General features: G+C 36.5%; 1 pseudogene; it reads right to left on the bottom strand.

Annotated features, from left to right (window-relative positions):
- LOC108477853 (serine carboxypeptidase 1-like) overlaps positions 1-19,615 on the bottom strand; it is a 73,756-nt pseudogene extending 54,141 nt beyond the window's left edge.
- Positions 19,616-20,021: the final 406 nt, after the last annotated feature.

Below are 20,021 nucleotides of genomic sequence, written 5' to 3'. Positions count from 1 at the left end.
GCAAATGGCATTCGGGAGCTGTTGGTTTCGTGATCGCTCTGCTATAAGTGTGGGTCGGCCGGCCACTTTATGAAGGATTGCCCGAGGATGCATGAGCAGAATGTAAGTCGAGTGGAAACCGGGTGCTACCATCGCCGAGGTAGGCCACCTAGAAATATGGGCAATGTCGGTGGCGGTCGAGAGGATCTAGAGATGCTACCATCGATCCGAGGCTCGTGCTCTCGCAAGGACTTATGCCATACGCGCGTGAGGATGCTCGCCTCTCCAGATGTCATTACGGTACTTTCACTCTTTTCAATACAAATGTGATTGCTTTGATTGACCCCGGTTCTACTCATTCATATATATGTGAAACCTTAGCATCCAAAGAAGACTCGCCTATTGAGTCTCTCGAGTTTGTAATTCGGTGTCAAACCCTTGGGTCATTACGTGCTTGTCAACAAAGTGTGCAAGAAAAGTCCCCTAGTGTTCCAAGGTTCTTGTTTTCCGGCGGACTTGATGCTTTTGCCGCTCGATGAGTTCGACGTTATTCTTGGTTTGGATTGGTTGACCATGCACGATGCGGTTGTAAATTGCAAGAGCAAGACTATCGATTTGAGGTGCGCGAATAATGAAATAATTCGGGTTGAGTCTACGGACTTAAAGGGGTTGCCGTGATAATATCGCGATGGTGGCCCGAAATATGTAAGAAAAGGGTGCGGCGTACCTTGCGACGTGCTTTCGATGACAAGGAATCGAAAAGAAACCCGAATCTGTGCCGTGGTTTGTGAATACCGGATGTTTTCCAGAAGAATTGCGGGTTTACCACTGTTCGGAAATAGAATTTGGCATCGAATTGGTACTGGTACCACTCCAATTCGATAGCTCCGTATCGTATGGCACCAACGAATTAAAGGAGTTGAAAGCTCGGTTGCAAGAATTGGTGGATAGAGGTTTTGCTCGCCCGAGTTTTTCGCCTTGGGTGCGCCGGTGTTGTTCGTGAAGAAGAAGGATGGAACCATGCGGCTGTGCATCGACTATCGTCAGCTTAATAAAGCGACGATAAAGAACAAATATCCGTTGCCACGTATTGATGACTTGTTTGATCAACTGAAGGGAGCCTCGGTGTTCTCGAAAATAGATTTGAGATCGGGCTATTATCAATTGCGAATCCGAGATTCGGACGTACCCAAGACTGCCTTCAGAACGAGATATGGTCACTATGAGTTCCTAATGATGCCGTTTGGGCTCACTAATGCCCCTGCGGTATTTATGGATTTAATGAATCGGATCTTCAGACCATATTTGGATCGATTCGTAGTCGTGTTCATTGATGACATCTTGGTCTATTCAAGAAATGAGACCGAACATCTTTGAACACTGCGGTTAGTCTTTGCAAATCTTACGGATAAGCAATTATATGCTAAGTTCACAAGTGTGAGTTCGGTTAAGAGAGGTTAGCTTCTTGGGTCATGTGGTATCTGTGATCGGGTATTCGAGTCGACCGAATAAAATTTCAGCCATACTTAATTGGAAGCCTCAGAAATATTCTCGAGGTTCGGAGCTTTTTGGGGCTTGCTTAGGTTATTACCGACGATTTGTAAAGGCTTCTCAACGATAGCCACGCCGATGACGGTTACTTCCAAAAGGATGTTAAGTTCGAATGGATGAGAAATGCCAAAAAGTTTCGATCAATCGAAAACTTATTTGATGAAGCCCCAATTTTAGTGCAACCCGAATCGGCAAAGAGTTTGTCATCTATAGTGACGCCTCCTCCTTGGGTTAGGTTGCGTATTGATGCAAGAAGGTCGAGTTGTGGCCTATGCATCGAGGCAATTAAAGCCACACAAGAAAAATTATCGACCCATGATCTCGAATTGGCGCCATTGTGTTCGCCTTAAAGATATGGCGACATTACTTATTTGGTGAAAGGTGCCATGTGTACTCGGATCACAAAAGTCTCAAATATTTGATGACCCAAAGAGACTTAAATCTGCGACAAAGACGTTGGCTCGAGTCATTAAAGGATTATGAGTGATCATTGACTATCACCGGAAAGGCGAATGTGGTTGCGGATGCCTTGAGTCGTAAATTATTATTCGCTTACGAGCGATGAACGTGCACTTGTCATTTGATCCGATAGTGTATTAGTAGCTGAATTGAAAGCCAAACCACCGTTGATACATCAAATTCGAGAAGCTCGGAAAGTCGACGACGAGTTGGTCGCAAAAGCGGCCGAGTGTGTGCCGAACAAGGACTCGGAATTTCAAATCGATGATGATGATTGTTTGAGGTTCAAAAGTCGTCTGTGTGTTCCAAAGAATTCGGAACTCATTTCGATAATTCTGAATGAAGCCCATTGTAGCCGAATGGTAATCCACCCGGGGAGTACGAAGATGTACAATGATTTGAAACGTCGGTTTTGGTGGCATGGTATGAAGCGAGACATCTCCGACTTTGTTTCGAGATGTTTAATATGTCAACAAGTGAAAGTGGAACATCAGGTGCCTTCAGGATTACTTCAGCCAATCACGATACCCGAGTGGAAATGGGATCGAGTCACAATGGACTTTGTATCCGGACTGCCATTGTCAGCAAGTAAGAAGGATGCGGTTTGGGTCGTGGTAGATCGATTGACTAAGTCAGCCCACTTTGTCCCCGTACGTACGGATTTTTCAATGGACAAATTAGCCGAATTGTACATTTCTCAGATTGTGAAATTACACGGGGTGCCTATTTCCATCGTGTCGGATAGAGATCCGAGATTTACCTCGCGATTTTGGAAAAAGTTGCAAGAAGCTTTGGGTACCAACTTGCATTTCAAAGACCGCCTTTCACCCCCAAACCGATGGTCAATCCGGCGGATAATTCAGATACTTGAGGATATGTTAAGATGTTGCGTCCTCGAGTTTAGTGGTTCATGGGAATGGTATTTGCCGTTGATTGAATTCGCACAACAACGACTTTCAATCAAGTATTAAGATGGCACCCTATGAGGCTTTGTACGGTCGTAAATGCCGTACACCATTGTTTTGGACTGAGCTTGGTGAAAGCAAGATTTTCGGGGTGGATTTGATTAGGGATGCTGAACAGAAAGTGAAAGTAATCCGTGAAAGTCGAAGATAGCCTCCGATCGCCGAAGTCGACGCGGATCTGAAGCGTAAGGATATCGAGTATCGTGGGTGATAAAGTGTTTCTCAAGGTATCGCCTTGGAAAAAGATACTCGATTCGTACCGTAAGGGCAAGTGAGCCCGAGGTTCATTGGGCCATATGAGATATCCGAGCGAGTCGGTCCAGTGGCATATCGTTTGATTTTGCCCCCTGAACTCAAAAAGGTTCACGATGTCTTTCATGTTTCGATGCTTCGACGCTATAAATCCGATCCATCGCACGTGATTAGTCCATCAGAAATTGAAATTCAAGCTAATATGAGTTATGAGGAAGAACCGATTCGTATCCTATCACGAGAAGTGAAAGAGCTGCGAAACAAGCGGGTTCCGCTAGTGAAAGTGTTATGGCTCAAGCACAGGATAGAAGAAGCTACTTGGGAGACCGAGAACTCTATGAAAGAGCGATATCCAAACCTATTTACCGGTAAGATTTTCGGGGACGAAAATTTCTTAAGTGGGGGAGAGTTGTGACAGCCCAAAATTGACCCTAGTCGGAATGTGATTTCGGGACCACAAAACCAAGCATAAAAATAATTAAAATTTATTTTGATACCTATAATATGTGTGTGCTCATGTATGACATTTTATGATGATTGATTTAGTGTTATAAAGGTGAATTTCACTAGAAAGGACTTGTGTGAGAAAACTTAGAAATGAGATAGGCAAATGTTGAAGTGGCCTATTGATGCACACTAGGAAAATGTTGTCCTTGCATGTCAAATTCCCCAAATTTGACTATAATGGCCGCCAAGGTGGGCATGATGGGCAAGGAAAACATGTTTCCAACATGTTTGGCTAGTGAGTCATGTAGGAAGTATTATAATAAAAATAAGCATAAAAAATGAAAAAAGAGAAAGATGAGCTTGGATGCCCCTTGCCGTGAGTTGAGAAAGAAGGAAGAAAAAATTTTGTTGTGTTCATCCATTTTCACTTCTTGGCCGAAAATACTAAGGAAAAGGGGAGGACTTTTGCTTCATGCTTGGGTTGGAAGAGATCTAGAAGGAGATTTGGCTAAGTTTGCATCAAGATTAAGGTATGTATGAGGTTGTGTTAGGAGTTTCATGCATGTTTTGGTTGCTAACTTGATGTGCATGTTAGCCATGGCTCAAATCTTTGTTATGCCACGGAAATGGTATTTGGCCAAAGTTGTTATGGTGATAAAGCCATTGCATGCTAAGTGTAAAGCTTGATGATGATGCATGCAATGATGGATTGTCTACTCTTGAGTAAGATTTTGAGTTTTCTTTTTGTTTAATCATGATTGAAGTTGAAAAGGAGCATGATTGTCATATTCAGCCATAAGCTAGCACAATGAGGTTTTAATAGATTGAATTTGTTTGAATTAGCTCAAGAGCTAAGAGGGCCACAATTGGACAAGGGGAAGGAAAAAGTGATCGAATAGCCGTAAAAGCCGTTCGACAACATCCGAGGTAAGTCCTCAAGAAGTGACCTTACTTGAATTATGTGGAATGAAATATGGATGTATTGATTATTGATTTATGTGTGTATGAGTATTGAATAATGCCCGGGCTAAGTCCCAAGGCGATTATGCTAGTGATTATAATTGTGTTTGAGCCTTAGTAACGAAAATGAAATATGTATGTCCAATGACTATTGATGTATGTGTGCATGAGAAATTGAATGATATCCGGCTAAGCCCCAAGACAATTATGTTGAAATTATATCCGGTTAAGACCAAGGCAATTGTGCTAGCGGCTATATCCGGGCTAAGACCAAGGCATTCGTGCGAGTCATTCTATCTGGCTAAGACCGAAGGCATTTGTGCACATGCTTATATCCGGTTATATTCAAGAATCTTGGGCTGGAGGTGAGTGTTGGTTGCTGTAATAAATTCAATTAGTACACTCGAGAAGCCCAAAGAATAAGGTACGTTTATATGTGCATTGGAAAGTCGACATGTTTGAGCAACATTCGCTCAATCGACTAATAAATTTCAGTTATTGAATTGATTGATACTTTGTGAAAGTATATAATGATGAAGTGTGAAGTAAGAATGTGTATTAATGAAATGATGCATTTGGCTATGTGAATGTATTGCTGTAATTAGAGTTGATTATATTCCTTGAGACTTACTAAGCATAAAATGCTTACCCTTACTTTGGCTCTCTGTTTTATAGATTTATTTCGATAGCAATCGGATTCGGGATCAATAAAGTCAAGTCATCCACACTATCAACGTCTCTATTTTGGTATAAATTTTGGTTGAACTTTGAAATGGCATGTATAGGACTACCCTTGTTGGTTAAATATGTTGTGATGTATTTGTGTACGGCCATGCGAAAATGGCTCGTAAAAGTGAAGTATCGACTTAGACTATTTGCGGTTTGTATATGTATATATTTGGTGTCATGATGTGACCATGGATTGAAATGGGAATGTTGGTCACATGATCAGCCATTGGCATGGTTAAAATGATCATATATGAACCTATGTATGGCAAGACTAGTTGGTTCATGGAGACTACCAAATAGGTAAGACCTACCTTAAAAACAGATGCTGCCAGCTGCAGTGATGTGAATGTGAAAAATCACCAAAATTTGTAGGAATGGTATTAAATAGTGAATAAGCTATGTAAATGAACCTTGATGAGTCTATTTTCATATGGAAGAAACGAAATGGTCATAAGAGTTACATGTTAAGAGATATTAAAACTATTGTGAGACAGGGCCAGAACGGTTTCTGGGTCCCCTGTCGCAACTTTAAAAATTTTCTATAAATTATCCAGAAAGAATTAGGAGTCATGCCTTATATGTACAGATTCCATTTTGAGTCTAGTTTCATTAGAAATAAACGGCACCAGTATTAAAGTTCTGTACAGTGAGATATTCAAGTTGTAACGCGCGAAAGTCAGAGCAGTTGATCCCTGTAACATGGGTGACTTTAACTAATAAACTGTACCAATTGGCCCAACCAAAAATTCTAGAAATAAATCCATGGATGGATACATGAGTCTAAATTCAGGGAAAATTTACGAAACCAGTTTCCGAGTTTTGAAACTCGAGATATGATTTTTAAGGCGACGGTGACGCAGTTTTCCAGCCTGACTGGAAATGTCAAATTGGTGGGCAAAACAAGTGAACTTGGTTTGTTAACCCCTCGTGTCCGACACCGGCGATGGTCTCGGGTTCGGGGTGTTACAACTAGAGGCTCAGGGATCGTCAAGGATCATCACCACACTATCGAACTCTACTTTGGTACTTTTGAAAGTGTAAATATTTAAGTATGGCATGTATAGTCTAGTTAAGTTGAGATATGTTTTTAAGTTATGAATATTTAGCATGTGATAAGGCTTGGTTTTGGTTGTGTTTATGAATGAATTTTGAGTATAAACTATGTGATGCAATATTTCCAATATGATGTGTTCATGGGTGGCCAAAAAGAATTGGTCAATTTGGTAAGATTTTGATATGTGCTTATTTGAGGAATTGGTAAGATTATGGCATGAGATTGAATGAAGTAAATTGAGGTTATGAAACATATGTTTTTGTATGACTTTGGCTTATGATTTGGCATGATTTGATATGGATTATAAGCATGAATTAGGTTGATAATAATATGACATGAATGATGTATGTTTTAGGAAGGAAAATGGTTGAAATTGTGGTGCAATTGATGCTTGTACGGAGGACCCAAAATGGGTGGCATATTGGTTTTATAAATGGCCTATTTTTACCCACACGGGTAGGGACACGGGCGTGTGTCTCTGCCGTGTTGCTCAAGGGTCATTTCAAAATGAGCCTGGGTAGACTACACAGTCGCACACATGGGCGTGTGCCAAGCTATGTGGTTTAGTCAGTTTCGAGCACGGGCTAGACACACGGGCGTATGATTGGCCATGTAACCCAAGTCAGTAGTCTCCCTAATTTTTACACGGCTTGGCATACAGGTGTGTCTTGTGGCCGTGTAGACAAGTTAGTATGTATGCTCTATTTCGCCACGGCCTAGACAAACAGGCGTGTCTAATTTCGTGTAAGGCACACGGCCTGTTCACACTGGAGTGTGACCTTTGTAACTTAGAAAACTTGTTAAATTTCAAAAAAAATTGTATGTATTCGATTTACTCTCGACCTCTTTCTAATGCATGTTTAAGGTCTTGTTGACCTAAGAAAGGGACCTTATGTTAATATTTGACTTTGATATGATAATGTATGATTTTTAATTGTGAAATGATTGTGAAATATTTCAAAATGTCTGGTAAGGCCTCTTAACCCTAGTTCGGAGACAGATACGGGTTAGGGGTGTTACATTTGGTTGGTATCAGATCTACGGTTTTGTTGATTTTAGGACCAACGTAGCATATTTGAGTCTAGCTATACATGCCATAATTGTAAACTGTGATAGCGTGATGATTCCTGATAATTAAAATGTGTTTTTATATGGTAAATGGATCCCGAACAAGCCATAGATGACAATGTTGATAGTAATGCGCCTACTCCTGCTCAAGGGGCAGCACCATCTGATTCTAGACCTGCTACTAGTAGCCACGAGGGAGAGGCTGAGCAAGCCTTTTACCAAATAATGAATGATTGGTTCACTCAGTATATGAGAACTAATCTGACTGTTCCACAACCTTCACCCCCTCCAAATCCTTCACAAGTTCCTGTCACACCACATGCTAATTCGATTCAATTGAATAACCCACCTGTTGATAACATTAGAAAATATGGAGCTGAAGAGTTCCGTGCTACTACTAATGATGATGCTGAGAGAGCGAAATTCTGGCTAGAGAATACGATACGATTGTTCGATGAATTGTCATGTACTCTTGATGAATGTCTTAAATGTTCCGTTTCACTTTTGAGAGATACAGCGTATCACTGGTGGAAGATGTTAATATCAGTGGTTCCGAGAGAACGAGTCACCTGAGATTTCTGTCAAGCTGAATTCTAAAAGAAATACATCAGTTAGAGATTCATCGATCATAAACGCAAAGAGTTTCTTAAGCTAAAATAAAGCCATATGTCTGTTACAGAATACAAACAAGAATTTGTGAGATTGATCCAGTATGCACGAGAATGTGTCTCGACCAAAGAAATAATGTGTAAAAGGTTTGAAGACGGCTTAAATGAAGACATTCGTTTGTTAGTCGGAATTCTAGAGATAAAAGAGTTTGTTGAGCTTGTTGAAAGACCATGTAAAGCTGAAAAACTCAAGAAAGAGAAAAGAAAAGCTAACTCAGAAGCTAGAGAGGTGCGAAAAAGATCATCGAGCAAGTCATTTCATTCAGCATCAAAGAAGTTCTAAGATGATTTTAGTCGTTCAAAGGCTAATGTGGGACATTCAAGTAGAGACCGTACTAGATCACATTTGAGTTTCAGAGCTCCAACTACTTCTATTGCAAATGTTGGAAATGTCCGATCTGATCGACCCGAATGTAGACATTATGCTAAAAGACATTCGAGAAATTGTATATTGAATGATCGAGCTTGCTTTAGATGTGGATTCTTAGATCACTTTATCCATGAATGTCCTGAGTCTGTACAGCAAGAGATTGTGCAAAATCTGAGGCCGAGTGGCAATACTACTCGAGATAGACCGCCCAGAAATACGGGTAATTTGAGTGGCAACCAAAGGGGAACTAAAGATACAACTGTTAGATTCGAGGCTCGCGCACCTGCCAGAGCCTATGCTATTCGTGCATGCGAGGAAGCTTCGTCTCCAGATGTTATTATTGGTACTTTCACTCTTTATAATACTTCTGTGATTGCATTAATAGATCCAAGATCAACATATTCTTATATATGCATGAACTTAGTGAGCAGTAAGACTTTTCCTGTAGAGTCTACTGAATTTGTAATTAGAGCATCGAACCCCTTAGGCCGGTGTGTGTTTGGTTGACAAAGTGTGTAAGAATTGTCCGTTGATGATTCGAAATTCATGTTTTCTGACTGATTTGATGTTATTACCATTCGACGAATTTGATATAATTTTGAGTATGGATTGGTTAACTTTGCATAATGCTATTGTAAACAACAAACGGAAGACTTTTGATTTACGATGTCAGAATGATGAGATTATTCGAATTGAATCTAATGATCTGAATGGTTTACCGGAAGTAATTTCTTTGATGTTCGCTCAGAAATATGTGAGAAAGGGTTGTGAAACTTACTTTTCTTATGTGATTGATTCCAAAGTGACAAAAGAAAATTGAATGAGTACCTGTTGTCTGTGAATTCCCAGATGTGTTTTCTGAAGAACTTCCGGGATTACCTTCGATTAGAGAAGTTGAGTTTGGCATAGAATTAGTACCAGGAACTACTCCGATTTCAATAGCTCTATATAGAATGGTTTCGACCGAGTTAAAAGAATTAAAGTCTGAGTTGCAAGAGTTAACTGATAGAGGATTCGCAAGACTGAGCTTTTGTCCTTGGGGTGCTTCTGTTCTGCTTGTGAAAAAGAAAGACGGAACGATGAGAATGTGTATTGATTATCGTTAATAGAACAAAGTGACCGTTAAAAATAAATATCCTCTACCCAGAATTGACGATTTGTTTGATCAGTTGAAAGGAGATACTATGTTTTCAAAGATAGATCTGAGATCGGGATACTATCAGTTGAGAGTAAAAGATTCAGACATTCTGAAAACTACTTTCCGAACGAGGTACGAACACTATGAGTTTTTAGTTATGCCTTTCGGATTAACGAATGCACCTACTATTTTTATCGATTTGATTAACAGAATTTTCAGACCGTATTTAGATCGATTTGTTGTCGTATTCATTGATGACATTCTGATTTATTCACGTGATGAAACCGAACATGTTGAGCATTTGAGAATAGTTTTACAGACTTTGCATAATAAGCAGTTATTTTCGAAGTCCAGTAAATGTGAATTCTGGTTACGCGAAGTTGGTTTTCTAGGACATATTGTGTCAGCATCAAGTATCCAAGTTGATCCGAATAGATTTCAACTATTTTGGATTGGAGGCCTCTGAGAAATGTTTCTGAAGTCTGCAAATTTTTAGGACTTGCCGATTATTATAGACGATTTGCTTTTCTATGATTACAACTTCATTGACAAAATTGCTTCAGAAAGATGTTAAGTTTGAGTGGTCAGATAAATGTTAGAAAAGTTTCGATCATTTGAAAGCCTTATTGAGTAAAGCTTCAGTATTGGTACAACCAAAATCCGATAAACAATTTGTCATTTACAGTGATGCTTCGATGAATGGTTTAGGTTGTGTTCTGATGCAAGAAAGCAAAGATATAGCCTATGCTTCGAGACAATTAAAGCCACATGAAAAGAATTATCCGACGTACGACCTTGAATTAACCGCAATTGTGTTTTCTTTGAAAATTTGGCGTCACTATCTATTCGGTGAGAAATGTCATGTTTATTTTGATCATAAAAGTTTGAAATATCTGATGAGTCAGAAAGATCTAAAACTGCGACAGAGAAGATGGCTAGAACTGCTAAAAGGTTATGAGCTTGTTATCGATTATCATCCGGGAAAATTAAATGTTGTTGCTGATACTTTGAGTTGGAAATCATTATTTGCATTGCGTGCGATGAATACTCATTTAGTTCTGTCTGATGATGGTTCGATTTTAGCTGAATTGAAAGCGAGACCGTTGTTTTTACAACAGATTATTGATGCTCAAAAAGTTGATAATGAAATAATAGCAAAACAAGCTCAATGTGATTTAGATTCTGATGCTGATTCTGAATATCGAATTGATAATGACGATTGTTTGAAATTCTGAGGTTGGATTTGTGTTCCGAGAAATTTAAAGTTGATTTAGATGATTTTGAACGAAGCTCACAACAGTCATTTATCTATACATCCGGGCAGTACGAAAATGTATAATGATCTGAAACATCATTACTGGTGGTCTGGAATGAAAAGATATATCTCTGACTTTATTTCACAATGTTTGATCTGTCAGCAAGTTAAAACTGAACATCAAGTACCATCTAGCTTGTTACAACCGATTATGATTCCAAAGTGGAAATGGGATAGAATAACGATGGATTTGTTTCAGGTTTGCCCCTATCTTTGAAAAAGAAATATGTGATTTGGGTTATGGTTGACAGATTGACGAAATTAGCTCATTTTATTCCGGTACGATCTGATTACTCACTAGATAAATTAGCTGAGTTATACATTTTCGATATTGTGAGATTGCACGGGGTGCCTTTGTTTATTTTGTCAGATAGAGATATGAGATTCACTTCGTGGTTTTGGAATAAATTACAAGAGACTTTGGGTACAAAATTACACTTCAGTACTGCTTTTCACCCGCAGACGAATGGTCAATCCGAGCAAATTATTCAGATTCTCGAGGATATGTTGAGATGTTGCATTCTTGAGTTTGATGGTACTTGGGAACAGTATTTTTCATTGATTGAATTTACTTATAATAATAGTTTTCAATCGAGCATTAAAATGGCACCGTACGAAGCCTTATATGGTAGAAAATATCGTACACCATTGTATTGGTTAGATCTTAGTGAAAATAAGATATACAGGATCGACTTGATTAAAAAGACTGAACAAAAAGTAAAAAAAATCCGAGAAAGTCCGAAAGTAGCTTCTGATCGTCAGAAATCAAATGTAGATTTGAAACGAAAAGAAATTGAATTTAAGATCGGCGACAAAGTGTTTCTAAAAGTATCTCCGTGTAAGAAAACACTCCGATTCAACAAAATAGGAAAATTGAGTCTGAGGTTCATTGGACCGTTTGAGATTATTGAGCGGATCGGACCAGTTGCATAAAGATTTCTATTGCCACCTGAGCTAGAAAATATCAACAATGTATTTCATGTATCGATGCTTTGACGATAAAGATCTAATCCTTCACATGCAATTACTCCATCCGAAATAGAAATTCAGTCCGATATGACATATGAAGAAGAACCGATCTGTATCTTAGCTCACGAGATTAAAGAATTGAGAAATAAGAAAATTTCGTTAGTAAAAGTAATGTGGAATTGGCACGATGTTGAAGAAGCTACATGAGAGCCCGAAGATGTTATGAGACGGCAATATCTTACACTATTCAATGGTAAGATTTTCGAGGATGAAAATCCCTAAGGGCGGAGAGTTGTAACATCTCGGTTTAGACCCTAGTTGGAATACTAGTTTTGGGACCACAAATTTGAGTTAGAAAAATATTTTTAATATTATTTTATATGCTTATAATATGTGAATTGATATCTGTAAAACTTTCGTGTGAAATTTTGTTCGTTTGTGTGCTTAATTTAGAAAAAGGACCTCACCGCATAAAATGTAAAAGTGGCTAGCTATTTGTTGAAAGTACTTAAGTGCTATGTCTTGTTAAAGGAGACGTCCTGATGATGTTATTAGACCATAACTAAGGTTAATGGACATTAATGACCATCCATTAAATGTTTTAAATGGTTATAAATAAGGTTAATATGGTAATTAGCATATTATGTTAATATAATTAAAACAAAACATTAAATGGGCCAATATGTTCATCATTTAGCCAAAATTGAAGAAAGAAAAATAGGGTTCCAAGCCTTCAAACATTCGGCACTTATTTTGGCTAATTAGGTATATGTTTTTTTATCCATTTTTGATAATTTCTACATTTTTGTGATCGTTACTTTGTGTTTTATCAAGCCCATGCCTCAATTTTTGAATTTGATTATGATTTTAAGATGTCCCACTGTTGATAAAGTGAGTTTTATGAAGTTTGATGATAGAAAATGAAAGATATGTGTTAGATTACTATGTTTAGTTTTGGGATTTTTGATGAATTTGAGAATTTTGGACTAAATTTTGAAAATGTGAAATTGAGGGGTTAAAATGTGAAATAAATGAAATAATTGGGCTTATATGAACGAAAGGAGAATTCGGCTAGGCATGTGTGAAATGAAATTATGCATATTAGGTGATGTTATGAAATAGGGACTAAAATGTTAAAATGTGAAAATGTGATGGCTAATTTATAAAATGCCCTAAATATGTGCTTATGGATTGATTTGAATAAATATGAGATTGAATAAGTCAAATTTGACTGTGTTTAGATCAAGATCCAAAGAAAACGAAATTAGATCGAGGACAGTCGAAAGTCGTTGAATAGTCCTTCATTTCCGTACGAGTGAAGTCTATATACAAATAAATGTGTTTGAATTGATTTATTAATGTTTATATGATATTGAATTGTGATGAATGGTTATAGAAGTTGAATATGTGAAATTGAGAAAGTTTTGATAACATAACGAAGTCCGAAAGCCTCTTACGAACCATAGGAATATTTAGGATACATATGTCATGACATAAGATTTTCGATAAGTGATTTCGTGTAAGACTACATCTGGGACGTTGGCATCGATTTTAGATTTATGTGTAAGACCATGTTTGGGACATCGGCATCGTATTTGATTTCGAGTAAGACCCTATCTGGGACAGTGGCATCGATATCTGATTACATGTAAGACCACGTCTAGGACGTTGGCATTATACGAGCTTTCCGCGTATCCTATTTAATTCTGTACAGTTCAACAGGCATTCTGGGAAATACATGATTGCATGAATGAATAACCGATTCAGGTATGTAGAGATGTGTTCAACATTTCTTAATGAGAAGTAAGTATATGTGCAAGAGATGATATGTGATATAAGTATGAGAAATTATGCTATATGTGCAATGAATTGGAAATATGTGAGATGTATATGAACTATGTGTTTTGTGATAGTATTTGGTTATGGAGTATATGTATTTTATGATGCTTACATGCTTAAAATGATAAGTTGATTTGTATATGGCTTACTAAGCTTTTGAAAGCTTACTCTATGTGTGTTTGCATTGTGTTTTAGATATCGAAGGTACTAAAGGCTCGGGGATCGTCAAGGATCATCACCACACTATCGAACTCTACTTTGGTACCTTTTGAAAGTGTAAATATTTAAGTATGGCATGTATAGTCTAGTTAAGTTGAGATATGTTTTTAAGTTATGAATATTTAGCCATGTAATAAGGCTTGGTTTTGGTTGTGTTTATGAATGAATTTTGAGTATAAACTATGTGATGCAATATTTCCAATATGATGTGTTCATGGGTGGCCAAAAAGAATTGGTCAATTTGGTAAGATTTTGGTATGTGCTTATTTGAGGAATTGGTAAGATTATGGCATGAGATTGAATGAAGTAAATTGAGGTTATGAAACATATGTTTTGGTATGACTTTGGCTTATGATTTGGCATGATTTGATATGGATTATAAGCTTGAATTAGGTTGATAATAATATGACATGAATGATGTATGTTTTAGGAAGGAAATTGGTTGAAATTATGGTGCAATTGATGCTTGTAGGGAGGACCCAAAATGGGTGGCATATTGGCCTTATAAATGGTCTATTTTTGCCCACACGGGTAGGGACACAGGCGTGTGTCTCTGCCGTGTTGCTTGAAGGCCATTTTGAAATGAGCCTGGGTAGACCACATGGTCGTACACACGTGCGTGTGCCAAGCCGTGTGGCTAAGTCAGTTTCGAGCACAGGCTAGACACACGGGCGTGTGACTGGCTGTGTAACCCAAGTCAGTAGTCTCCCTAATTTTCACATAGCCTAGCACACAGGCGTGTATTGTGGCCATGTGGACAAGTTATATTTTGCCACGGCCTAGACACACGGGCACACGGCCTGTTCACACAGGCATGTGACCTTTGTAACTTAGAAAAATTGTTAAATTTCAGAAAAAAATTTGTATGTATTCGATTTAGTCTCGACCTTTTTCTAATGCATGTTTAAGGTTTTGTTGACCTAAGAAAGGGACCTTATGTTGATATTTGACTTTGATATGATAATGTATGATTTTTAATTGTGAAATGATTACGAAATATTATGATATGTCCGGTAATGCCTCTTAACCCTAGTCTGACTATGGATACAGGTTAAGGGTGTTACATGTGTAACTCACTGACTTGGGTCACATGGCCAAGCCACACGCCTGTGTGCCAGGCCGTGTACCCCTTAAAATGACCTCATGCGCCCGTGTACCAGGCTGTGTGTTAGGTCGTGTAACTGTCTGAATTGAATGCTTTGAACCTACAAGGGACACACAGTCATGTTGCTTGGTTGTGTGTGACCATGTGTCACACACGGCTGAAACACACGCCCATGTCTCGGGCCATGTAACCTTAAAATGAATCTTAAAACACAAGTTTACCATTTCAAGTTTGCTTGTACCTTAAAAAACTCAAATACCAACCAAAATACTAATTTAAAATGACATTAATCGAGCCAAAAACACATCAAACCAACTAATAAGTGCCTAACCAATGTACCTTCATTGGTACCACAATTATATACAATTTAATGTCCAAACATATCATCAATTCAACCTATCAATTCAATCAAGCTATTGTCTATCAATACCATCTCAAACATACCATATCTTACTACATAATAACCCATTCATCACGTACTCTTTTAACTATTCCAACAAATATCATTTAGCCTTGCTAACACATATTAATAAAGCACCAAAAGTACCAAAAAGGAGATCAACCAAAACAATTTATACAACTAAGTTAATAATTAACTATTTACATATCCAAAACATTAGTAACATCATTCAAATGTACTACATGCCATATAATTTGAAATAAACGTTCCAAAAACTACCAAATTTAGCTGGATAATGTGACTTGATACCGATCCAATCATCCAACCTTCTGAGTATCTACAAGAACAAAGTTTAACATGAATAAGCTCAATAAAGCTTAGTAAGTTCGACATATTAGGATGATAAATCTTACCGAAGTAAATACAACAAATCAAACATTAACAGTTCAACCACGAAAGTTCCCTGCCATCCACAATCTCATCCGATGAATCACTATCAATTCAATTCTCAATTGTATAGTAAACCCATTAAAATCATTACACAAATTACCTTACCGAGATTTTCAACTCAAAGAACGGCTTACGAATATAAGTACATCGTCATCCACACAAAACACACCAGAAACTCACACGAGCCAATCCCTCCAGCACACCAATGCTCAGAAGAACTAATCCAACCATCACACCAGTGATCTTAAGAGTTAATCCAACCATAACACCAGTGCTTATAAGAGCTAGTCCAACCAACACACCAAACAAAGAGTATAACACAAGAGTTCACAACAAATACTGAACCTCAGGTTACTCGGGAAACATGAATGTATGCCACTCCATAACCATCTATACTCCAATCCCCCTTAACGCACCAAATCTTGACCGTACTCTATCCCGCGTTCAAGCCGAATCGAACATCAATTTCAATTACACTACTCAAATAATCATTGAATTTCAACAAATACATTTACATATTATGTCATGATATATATAATTTAACAATTCATATAGATATTAAATTTTTGAACCGTACGAACTTACCTAGATTGAATTGTAGTCGTTGTAGAAGTTTAGGGACTATTCTGCTATTTTTCCTTTTCCACGAGTATCTACGGGATTTTGATCTAAAATGTAAAATTCTTCATTTATTAGTATATATTTCATTTCCAAACCATTTTACAATTAATACCCTTTTATTTTTTCAAAAGTACATAATTACCCTGAACTTTTACTATTTTTGCAATTTAGTCTCTAACTCGAAATTCATCAAATTTACTAATTTTCTCAAGTCAATATTTTATCCAAATATAATAGGCCCTTAAATAGTCCATCTAAATTCACTATTAAACCCTAAAATTTTGACATTTTCGCAATTTAATCTTGAAATCAAAATCTAACAAAAATCACTTTACAAATTCATCAAATAGCATAATCAAAGCTCCAAATACATGGTATTCATCAAGAACATTCAATATTCATCAATGGAAACTTCCAAATTTTTTAACAAAATAAAAAACGATGGTACAGGCTAGTTGGACCTAGATGCAACGATCTCAAAAACATAAAAATTACAAGAAACGGGATTAAAACGTACTCACATGCAAACTTCCTATGCTAGCCGAAACTTCTCCTCACCCTAATTATGGATTTCAACCATTGAAGAAGAAAATGAATAGGAAAACTTTAAATTTTCAATTTATTTTGTTTTAATATCAACTAATTTACAAGTTTCCTATTATAATTTCATTATTTTGTCATTTTCCATCAATTTGTTTCCCACTATATTATTTAGGGCTTAATTATCACTTAAGTCCTTCCTCAACTATTAATTAAACATTTCATCACCTAATTGCTTTAATTAGCAAGTTTTGCACCTTTTACAATTTAGTCCTTTTTCTTTAATTAACTAACTAAACATTAATATTTCTTAATCAAATCTTAATATGACTTTAATGACTCTATAAATATTCTAAAAATAATATTTATGAGTTGATATGATGAAAATTTGTGGCCCGAAACCACTGTTCCATCACCACTGAAAATCGAGCTGTTACACTTATTATATTATTATTTTATTATTCCAAACTTTTAGTAATTATTAAGTAGTTTAAGTTATTTAGGAGTCTTATGTTAATAAGAAAGTTTAGTTTAAAACTACTTATTTAGATTAATTTATATTTAAGAGTTTTATTTAGATTTATTTAGCTAGCCTTGCATTGTACACAAATCAGACTATTGATTATTATTCAACTTCTCTTTTGAGTTAATAAATTCTTTTTGAGTTTTTCTTTCAAGGGTTTCTCTTGAGTTTTCTTTTAGAAGAGTTTTAATAATCTTTTCAAATTGTGGGGATTATTTTCAAACTTCTTCTTACCAAGTTGTCTTTATTGGAGGGAAAATTAGAGCTGCTTGAAGGGAGTTGTGGATTTTTTTGTGTTTCCAAGGCTTCTTAGGACTTCTAGACACTACATTCTATCTTTTTTATCTACCTTCTTTATTGTCCAATCTTTAATTTTATTATTTTATTTTATTTATCTTAGTTATTTATTTTAATTATTTTATCTAACTTGGATTCGATCGTGTTTCAGATGGTGTCAAAATTCAAGTTTCTTTCTAAACATCTAGAGCCCTAAGTCAAATTCGTGACTTGAACAAACTTTACGATCTACTTCCGCATTCATCCACACTCATTTTTATTATTTGGAATTAGAGCAGATACCAAATTAGATAAACACATGATCTGCTTTGATACCAAATGATACGGATAAGAGTGGATGAATGTGGAAGCAAATCGTAAAGTTTGCCAAAGTCACGAATTTGACTTAAGGTTCTAGATGTTCAAAAAGAAACTTGGATTCTACCACAACCTGAAATGCAAACGAAATCCAAGTCAGATAAAAATAAAGAAAAAAAAGTAAAAATAAATAACTAAGATGAATAAAATAGTATAATGAAATCTAATATTAGAATTAATAAAGAAGAAAAATAAAGAAGATAGATGGAAAGATAGAATGTGGTATGTAGAAGTCCTAAGAAGCCTTGAAAACACGAAGCATCCACAAATCCCTTCAAGCGACTCTAATTTCCCCTCCAAGAAAGAAAATTTAGTAAGAAAAGTTTGAAGATGATCCCTACAATCTGAAAAGATTGTTAAAACTCTTCTAAAAGAAAACTCGAGAGAAATTCTTGAAAGAAAAACTTAAAGAGAATTTATTAACTCAAAAAAGAAGTTAAATAATAATCAATTGTCTTATTTATGTACAATACAAAGGCCTATATTTAGGCTAGGTAAATAAATCTAAATAAAACTCTTATACTAAAACTCTAATTAATCTAAATAAGAAGTAGTTTTAAACTAAACTTTCTTATTGGCATAAAACTCTTAAATAACTTAAACTACTTAATAATTATTAAAAGTTCAGAATAATAAAATAATAAGAGATGATAAATACAATATTGGGCTCATATATAATAAAAATTAAACCCAAAGCTCGAACCCAATATTATTCAAACTCAAATTAAAAGCCCAAAACTCGTAATTTCTATCATAATCTCATCCAGAAATTCTGCTCACATAATCTTCAGTAAAATAGTCATAACTTGATCTTCCAAACTAGAAATCAAGTGATTCAAAGTGCGTTTCGAAGCTAAGAGATAGATATTCAAACACCATGCATACATCTCAACCTAGAAATGTCTAGATCCTATCCAAAAAGACGTCGCAAGTCTATTGATTTCCTAAACTTGAAAACTGGTAGCTTCGGCTAATGGAATTTAATAAATTTCACCCCATTCGTGCATGTATCAATTAAGATTAATTATGAGTTTGGTGTTGATTATGACTAATGGTATCAAATCCGACAATCTAGTTTACTACCTAGCAACCAAGCTTTGTAATTGTCAGTGTTGATGAAACATAGTGAAATTCATTATTGAAGAGAAAAAAAAAATAAAATGGAATATAAGCATTCAATATACCTCAATTAAGCCATACTGTGGGTTAGTTGAAGAATTGTGAGATGACTCCATAAAATAATAAAACAAAGCTCAGCCAGCCTCTGGATCAACAATCACATAACCTGAATACTTATCAAAATCCACCCATTCTTGCCAAACTTCCAACATTATCAACATCTTTCAGGCCTTGTTGAGAGCCTATATAAATAGGCAATTCCCCTGCCATGTTGATGCCTCAGATAATTCTTGCCTTAAGATTCAAAAGGATTCAAGTCTCTACCTTGGTAACCCTAAGTGAGTCCCACCAGACACTAGAGACACCCAAAATGATTCCCATAGTTTTTCCTATTGTTAGCTCACTTGACTCACTTTGAATAATCGGGGCCCCGATAATCGTGTTTAATTTCAAGGTGATGGGAAATTTGTTCAATCATAATTGACTTTAAATTCTAAACTCTGCTAGAAGATTACTTTATTATGAGATTATATATTGTTTTGTCTTTGACTTTTAATCATATTAAAGTGTTGTTTAATGGAATTTTGGCATCATTGTACTCTACAGGGTGATGTGCATCACTCAGAT

The sequence above is a fragment of the Gossypium arboreum genome, chromosome 3, assembly GCF_025698485.1.
Source record: "Gossypium arboreum isolate Shixiya-1 chromosome 3, ASM2569848v2, whole genome shotgun sequence".
NCBI classification, from domain to species: domain Eukaryota; kingdom Viridiplantae; phylum Streptophyta; class Magnoliopsida; order Malvales; family Malvaceae; genus Gossypium; species Gossypium arboreum.
Note: the sequence above shows the minus strand (reverse complement) of the source record. Positions and strands in the feature narration are given on the sequence as shown.